This window comes from Corvus cornix, chromosome 3, assembly GCF_000738735.6.
Source record: "Corvus cornix cornix isolate S_Up_H32 chromosome 3, ASM73873v5, whole genome shotgun sequence".
Taxonomy (NCBI): Eukaryota; Metazoa; Chordata; class Aves; order Passeriformes; family Corvidae; genus Corvus; species Corvus cornix.
The window spans coordinates 55,205,709-55,212,867 of record NC_047056.1 but is presented as its reverse complement, the minus strand read 5'-3'; positions in this window follow the sequence as shown (position 1 = coordinate 55,212,867).

Genomic DNA, 7,159 nt, shown 5'->3' with positions numbered 1-7,159 from the left:
TGATAAAGAGGCTTAATAACTCACTGAGCAGAGTCTCTGCAGGCTTGCACATATTCACAACACAAATACTGCACTCGGAATGCAATAACACATCACCATGTTCCAGTGAAATCCTATGCCACATGGCACCAAGAAAGATTATTACCTGTCCATGTGTTGTCTCTTCTACTTGCAGCAAAGAAATAAGCTGAGCAGGTATACTTCTCCAAGAAAAATTAGCCATGAAAACTCTTTGCCCTCCTGTAATATCTCCCCTCACCAGGTTCATTGTTCAAAATGGATTAGTGCGGAAACACGGCTACAATAGTTCACCCTTTTCTCAGCCCATGAACTGGCAAGCCACAAGTGAAAAAATCATCATCCCAAGATCATTCTGCTTTCTGAATGTCAGGTTTTAACCCCAGCTGGCAACTAAGTACCACAGAGCCACTCACTCACTCCCTACCCTACTGGAATAGAGAGGAGAATTGGAAAAAAGTATAAACTTGTGGGTCAAGATAAGAACAGTTTAATAATTGAAACAAACTGAACAATAGCAGTAATAATAATAATAATAATAATAATAGGAAAGAGACACAGGAACACAACACAGGAAAATGAAGCAATGTACAATAAAATGCTCACCACTCACTCATCAATGCTCGGCCCATCCCCAAGCAGTGATTATCCCCTTCCAGCCAATCCTCCCAGTTCATATACAGAACATGATGTTCTATGATATGGAATACCCATTTAGCCTGTCTGGGTCAGCTGTCCTGGCCGTGCTCCTTCCCTGCTTCTTATGCACCCCCTCACTGTCAGAGCATGAAACACTGAGAAGTCTCTGACTTAGGGTATGCACCACTTAGCAACAAACAAAACATCAGTGTCGTATCAACAGTATCCTTGTACTAAATCCAAAACACAAGACTGTGCCAGCTACTAAGAAGAAAATTAATTCTATCCCAGCTAAATCCAGGACACTTAGGAAAAAGTAAGTGAAGTGCAAGTGCCTTTCTTTTTATATAGACACAATACTTGTAAGATGCAAACTCAAACATTTGTCAAAGGTATGACAAGGATGAATGCAAGTAAACAACTTCAGAAAGAGAAATGCCCTGCTTTCTGTCATAAATCTAAACTGAGATTACATCAGCCTTCTGCTTAAGATACTCTATTTAGACAATGTCATTATCTCGCAACAGCCATCTATAGAGCACTGTGTGGGTTGAGGTCAAACCCCAAGGTTTCTATAAAGCAGGCATTTGCAAGTGCTAAAGTGAATTTCAGCACCAAAATCAGAACTTATCTTTGGGACATAAGTTCCATTACCCAGTACTTGAGGGAGGTGCCTCCCTCAATTTGAAATCACAGACACAACTCCTTCCACTGCTGGGTGACCATCTCCATGTCGCTTCATAAATCACTGCTGCTGCTGCTGCTACTGCTCATATGTCCTAATCTGCACCTCAAGAACAAGACACCCTGCAAAGAAGATGGAAGGCCTGAGCTCTCATCTCTCATGACATCAAAAGAAACTAAGCACAATTTTAGCAGAGTGCTTAAACAGTAGATGATAGTTCAGGGGAGACTGGGAGAAAAGAGGAAGTGAAGGATCTCTCCTTTTGGAAGCTGTTCAATTTAGTTGTGGATAATTAACCATTTACTTAGCCAGAGCAAAGGGACAACAATAATTCCCAGTTCAGCTATTAAGAAGCTTTGCTTCCTGAAGTGAATTTTAATACCAATCCCTATTCCAGTGAACACTGTAAATACAAAATATTTAGCATCTAGTGACAAATGGCAACCAAATAGAAGTATGGAACTTTACATTTTGGAAAGGAGTTGTGATTCTGTGATAGAATATCTAAACATGTTGGCCAAACTGGCCTTTTGTGGCTAAACTGACGACTTGAACTTGATGAACTCATGCTGTATTGCATCTCAAGGGGATTGTTCCTACTACTCAATAATACAAAATGAGGTTCAGCCTCCCTCACTATCTGCAGGGATTTCTAGGACTGTACCTGATGTTATGAGAAGACTGACATCAGACTCTCTATGGAATTCAAGTTTTCCAGTGTGTCTTTTCCTTTCCTGTTGTTTTTCTTTGCTTAGCCTTTAGCCCTTGTTCAGTCTTCTGGTCTACATCTGTTACGTGCAAGCTTTAAAGTGTAGAGCTGTCTTACTAAAACAGGCAGCTTTCCGTTCTGAGAGAAGCAAGGCATGCTGCACACAGCAAGAATGCACACAAAGGCTTCAAGAGCATTTTTGAGTATGAATTGCCAGAGCAGACAAATCAAGCAAGAAGCAACAATTATGAGCTGGAAAAGAGAGGACCTTATTTTACACTAATTGATACTTACTGGGAAGACAAAAGAGAGATTAATTCACTTCACAGTATCACTTACTGTGGAAAGGTTTGAAAAAACAAAGCCCATGGCATGCCTGTAGGTAATTGCTCTCAGTCGGGCACGTTACGTGTGCCTTTTGCAAGCACTGTTTGTGAGAACACTGCTTTCATGATTTATATGAGCCTCTAAAATTATCTCCCTACAAATTACTGCAGATATGGTGGTAAAGTGGCTTCCTCTGCATGTGGAAGAACAGAGAGATAAAGGCTGCAAGGAGGTGCACTGAATTTTTATTTTGGCTCATTTCAGTGGTGCCTCAGCTCTGGCTTATGATTTCATGAGGGGGAAAACAGGATATTTGAAGGGCACATCAATAGTTTTCTCTCTTTATTCCCATTTAATATACTTTATTCAACTTGGCCTGAAAAAAAAAAAAAAAGAAAAAAATAGCAAGAAAACTTCCTAAAATACATTTCTTCCTAGAAACATTTGTTCTTTGTCAAGAAACATCACATTTCTTAGAAAATATTTTTCTAGGATTTAAGGTTAATAAGCTGAGCTAAGAAATTAATCTCTTCTCTGCTTCTCTTCACGGTAGTTTACAGTATAACTAATATTTTTATTAGCTCTTTGAAATCTGCCAACTTCATGCACAGTTACCTAGTGCAATACTCTGAAACAATGTTATTTCTTTAGATTTTCTGAATGGCAGAAGCTTCAAGCAAGTTTATTTTAACATTTTACATTAACATCAAGCATATCTCTGCTGATATCAAAATAAAATGCTTGTGTGTGTTAACAAATATATAAAATCATTTGGTATTACCACTTATATTAGAAGCATTCTGAGTGCAAATTATCATTGAAGAGTTTAAAAATCAATAATTATCTGAAAAGTACAGGTAACAGCTTCTCAGGAAAACATGTTAATTTTTCAGTGATCCTAAGAAAAAAGAGATCATAACTCCTTGATTAAGATTTAAATTCAAAATACTGTCTTTAGGACTTATTTGAATTCAAAAGTACTGTTTTAGAGACAAGACCCACGCATACATAGAATGCTAAACCACCAACTTAACTACCACAGCACTGACCACAGTGTCCTTAGCTGACCAGGTGGTCCAGCTTTCAGAGAACGCAGAGTTCATTGGTTCGTCTTTCCTTGTGGACAAAACAAGCAGATTTAGGTACTTCAGAATGACACCCAAGAATCTCCTTGCCACGGGTGTGACCCACAATGTTAGACAACATGAAATGACAAGGACAAAGCTGTGACATCCTGCCCTTCTCAGTGACTCAGAGGTAACAATGGGTAGCATCCTCCACTTGATCCTTCTCCCACCTGTCCTGGAAAAGGACAGTTTTATCTTCAAAAATAAAGCTGAAGAGACTGATTTTAGACAACAGCTAGCAATTCATGGCAGTCATCAGTCACAGCAAGCACAATTTCATGAGGGGGAGGTCCTGCTTGTACAACCTGATTTAAAAGATAACCCACCTAGCTGGTCTAGGAAAGCCAGTAGATGAAGTCCTTTTGGACTCCAGTGAAACTTTTGGTACTGTCTCCCACAGTATCCTTCTGGACACAATATGCAGCATACACCCACACATGATGGATGAGCAACTGGCTTACAGGTCAGGCACAAAGGGTTATACTGAATGGGGTGATGTCAGGCTGGCTAGTGGGATTCTGCAGGGCTCCATCCTAGCCCCTGTGCTCTTCAACGTCTTCATGAACAACCTGGATCCAGAACTCCAAGGAATACTAAGTAAATCTGCCAATGACACTAATTGGGAGAAGCTGTCAACTCCCTTGAAGGCAGGGAGGCCCTGTAGTGAGACCTTCACAGATTAGAGGGCTGGGCAATCACCAACTCTACAAGGTTCAATGAGGGGAAGTGCCGGATTCTGCACCCAGGATGGGGCACCCTGGTTGGGTGTACAGACTGGGGAATGAGATGCTGGAAAGCAGTGCCATGGAAAGGGACCTGGGGCTCCTGGTCCCTGCCAAGCTGAACATGAGCCAGCAGTGCCCTGGCAGCCAGGAGGGCCAAGCGTGTCCTGGGGAACATCAGGCACAGCATCGCCAGCCAGGCAAGGGAGGGGATTGTCCCACTCTGCTCTGCACTGGGACAGCCTCACCTCGAGTGCTGGGGGCAGTTTCGGGTGCCATAATATAAAAAAGACATTAAGCCATTAGGGAGTGTCCAAAGAAGGGCCATGAGGATGGTGAAGGGCCTTGGGGGAAGCTGTATGAGGAGGGGCTGAGATCACTTGGTTTGTTCAGCCTGGAGGAGACTGAGGGGAGACCTCATCCTAGTCTCCAACTTCCTTGCGATGTGAAGAGAAGGGACACACTTCTCTCTGGTGGCCAGTGATAGAACCCAAGGGAATGGCCTGAAGCTGAGTCAGGGGAGGTTTAGGTTGGATATGAGGAAAAGGTTTTTCAGCCAAAGGGTGACTGAGCACTGGAACAGGCTCCCCAAGGAGGTGGTTACAGCACCAAGGCTGACAGAATTCAAGAGGCATCTGGACAACACTCTCAGGCACATGGTGTGACACTTGGGGTATCCTGTGTAGGACCAGGAGCTGGACTCAATGATCCTGATGGGTTCCTTATAACTCAGCTATTCTATGATTGAATTCTAGACGATGACAGACTTGGGTTCAAAACCTTCATTTACCCTATGAAAACCTCTGGAAAGCAGTCTATTCCTGCCAGACTTGTCTGACCAATAGAAGAAAATTCAAGATTCAGTGGATGAAGAAGAAGAAAGAAAAAAGATAAATTATAATATAATTATTATATCATATAAAAATTATTTTCACTTAAAAACAAACATATTTTATTTATCACTTGATACAAAATACATAAACAATCTTTGCAGCAGGAGCAGAAATCTCCAAAAAGCACACATCCTTACAAAAAAAAATCCCCAGTCTCATATTGTGGAGGGTGAAGTTCATCTAAGCATAATCAAGATGTTTCTCAGCAACTCTGAAGGTGAAAATCTACGTGACTATGGATCTCAAATGTATCCAGGATACAACTGACCAGTTCATAATTTTGAACCTCAACACCTAAACTATGTTGGTATCCTGCTGACCAAGAGTCTCTTGAGATCTGATATTTTGTCCAATATAGGATGATATTTGGGTTCATGTAAGGCAAATTACAACTCCTAAGTAAAGTGTATTGAGATTAAAGGAGTATCTATAGCAACTGAAGACAAGAAAGAGTGAACCCCCTAACCTAAAAGAAGTTCACCAAGGACATTCAGAGGTCCTTTCAGAAGAACACAGAGGATTAAAGTCTCATTAAATGTTCACAAAAACCAACATATCCCTTAGTGGGAGACATTACCTGGATGATCCATTAGGATGCTGGACACCTAATATTTAAATCTAACTAATCCTTACAGTATATCACAGCTGCAAATGAACTCACAAGAAGAAAAAGTGTACATCTTTCTCATCCAGGGAAGTCACTACACTGAGCTGTCGTCTGTCAGCTTCAGTTGCACATTATTTACAGTGCTTTCATCTTGTCTCAGTGTATTTATCCTTTGTGAGCAAATAGCAAAAAGGCAATAAAGTAAAAACATAACACGAAGACGTGGCAATCCTTCTGCAGCATGACTTTTGCAATACATATAACATCAGGATCTCACTATCAAAAGAGGTAAGAAAATACACCAAAGCCTTGCCATTAATTAGGTTTTAAGTTCTCTTCTTGAAACATAGCAAAATACAGCCCCTTAAGGGGCAACCATTTCTCCCATCAAAAAACAAAATTAACTCTGATATCCAGATGGAAGTTGCAGATACAATTTTAATACCATGCTTTTGGCTTATGAGGTTAAACTGTTTTCATTAGGGAGCTTTTTTAAGTTAGCTTGGCATGTACTTTTTCCTAAATTGCATAAATTTAGGATTGGAATAACAGATACTCTAATCTTGGCCAGCACAGGGAAGAGCAATTTCCGGAGCCAAGCCCTTTCTGAGAAGTGAGACATCGAAAATTCTCTGTGGAAAGGAACTGTGACTGAAGACACTACTACTTGCTCCTTTTTCTTTTTGGACCATTCCCCATGTTCCTTTTGATAAAAAGAACAACTTCACTGCTGCCTGTCAAAAGACAAGACTGAGGATCTGACTAAAAGAGGTGTCAACAAAGATAAATACACTTAGTGGTACAGGGAACCCTCAACCATGCTAAGATAAGCAGCTGTTAAAATCAAATCCTCTCTCCTCCTCTCTCCATCTTTCCATTAGCCAGGAAACATTTTCAATTTTCCAACCCTAGAAGTTAACAGATGGCTTTCCTAATGGCTGAAGATCGTGACTTTGCCTTGAGAGCCAGCTGCCATATGTGGTCTACCTAAACTTCAAAAAATTGATATTCCTATCCCAATACTGAGATTATCACTTGGGAAGACCATTATTCAGATTTGGCATTCATTTTCTATGTCTAAACTGTAATATTTTAGGAAGTCAGGAAGACATAGCTCATATTATATTTTTATTAGCTCTCCACAGATTTGTTCTGGGCAGGGGAGACCTGAAATGTATTAGATGAAGTGACTGCATGGCTCTAGGGATGGTACCATGATGGGACCCACTTTGAGGATCAAGAACTGCAAAGAAGAGATGGGATCTATCTGCAGAGGGGCAGAGGCTCACAGGCTCACAGGCATTGCCAGCACATTGAGGAAGGTGATCCTGCCACTCTATTCAGCATTAGTGAGGTACACCTGGGTTCCCCAGTACAACGGCAAAATGGACATATGGAGACAGTCAAGCAAAGGGCCACAAAAATAATTAAG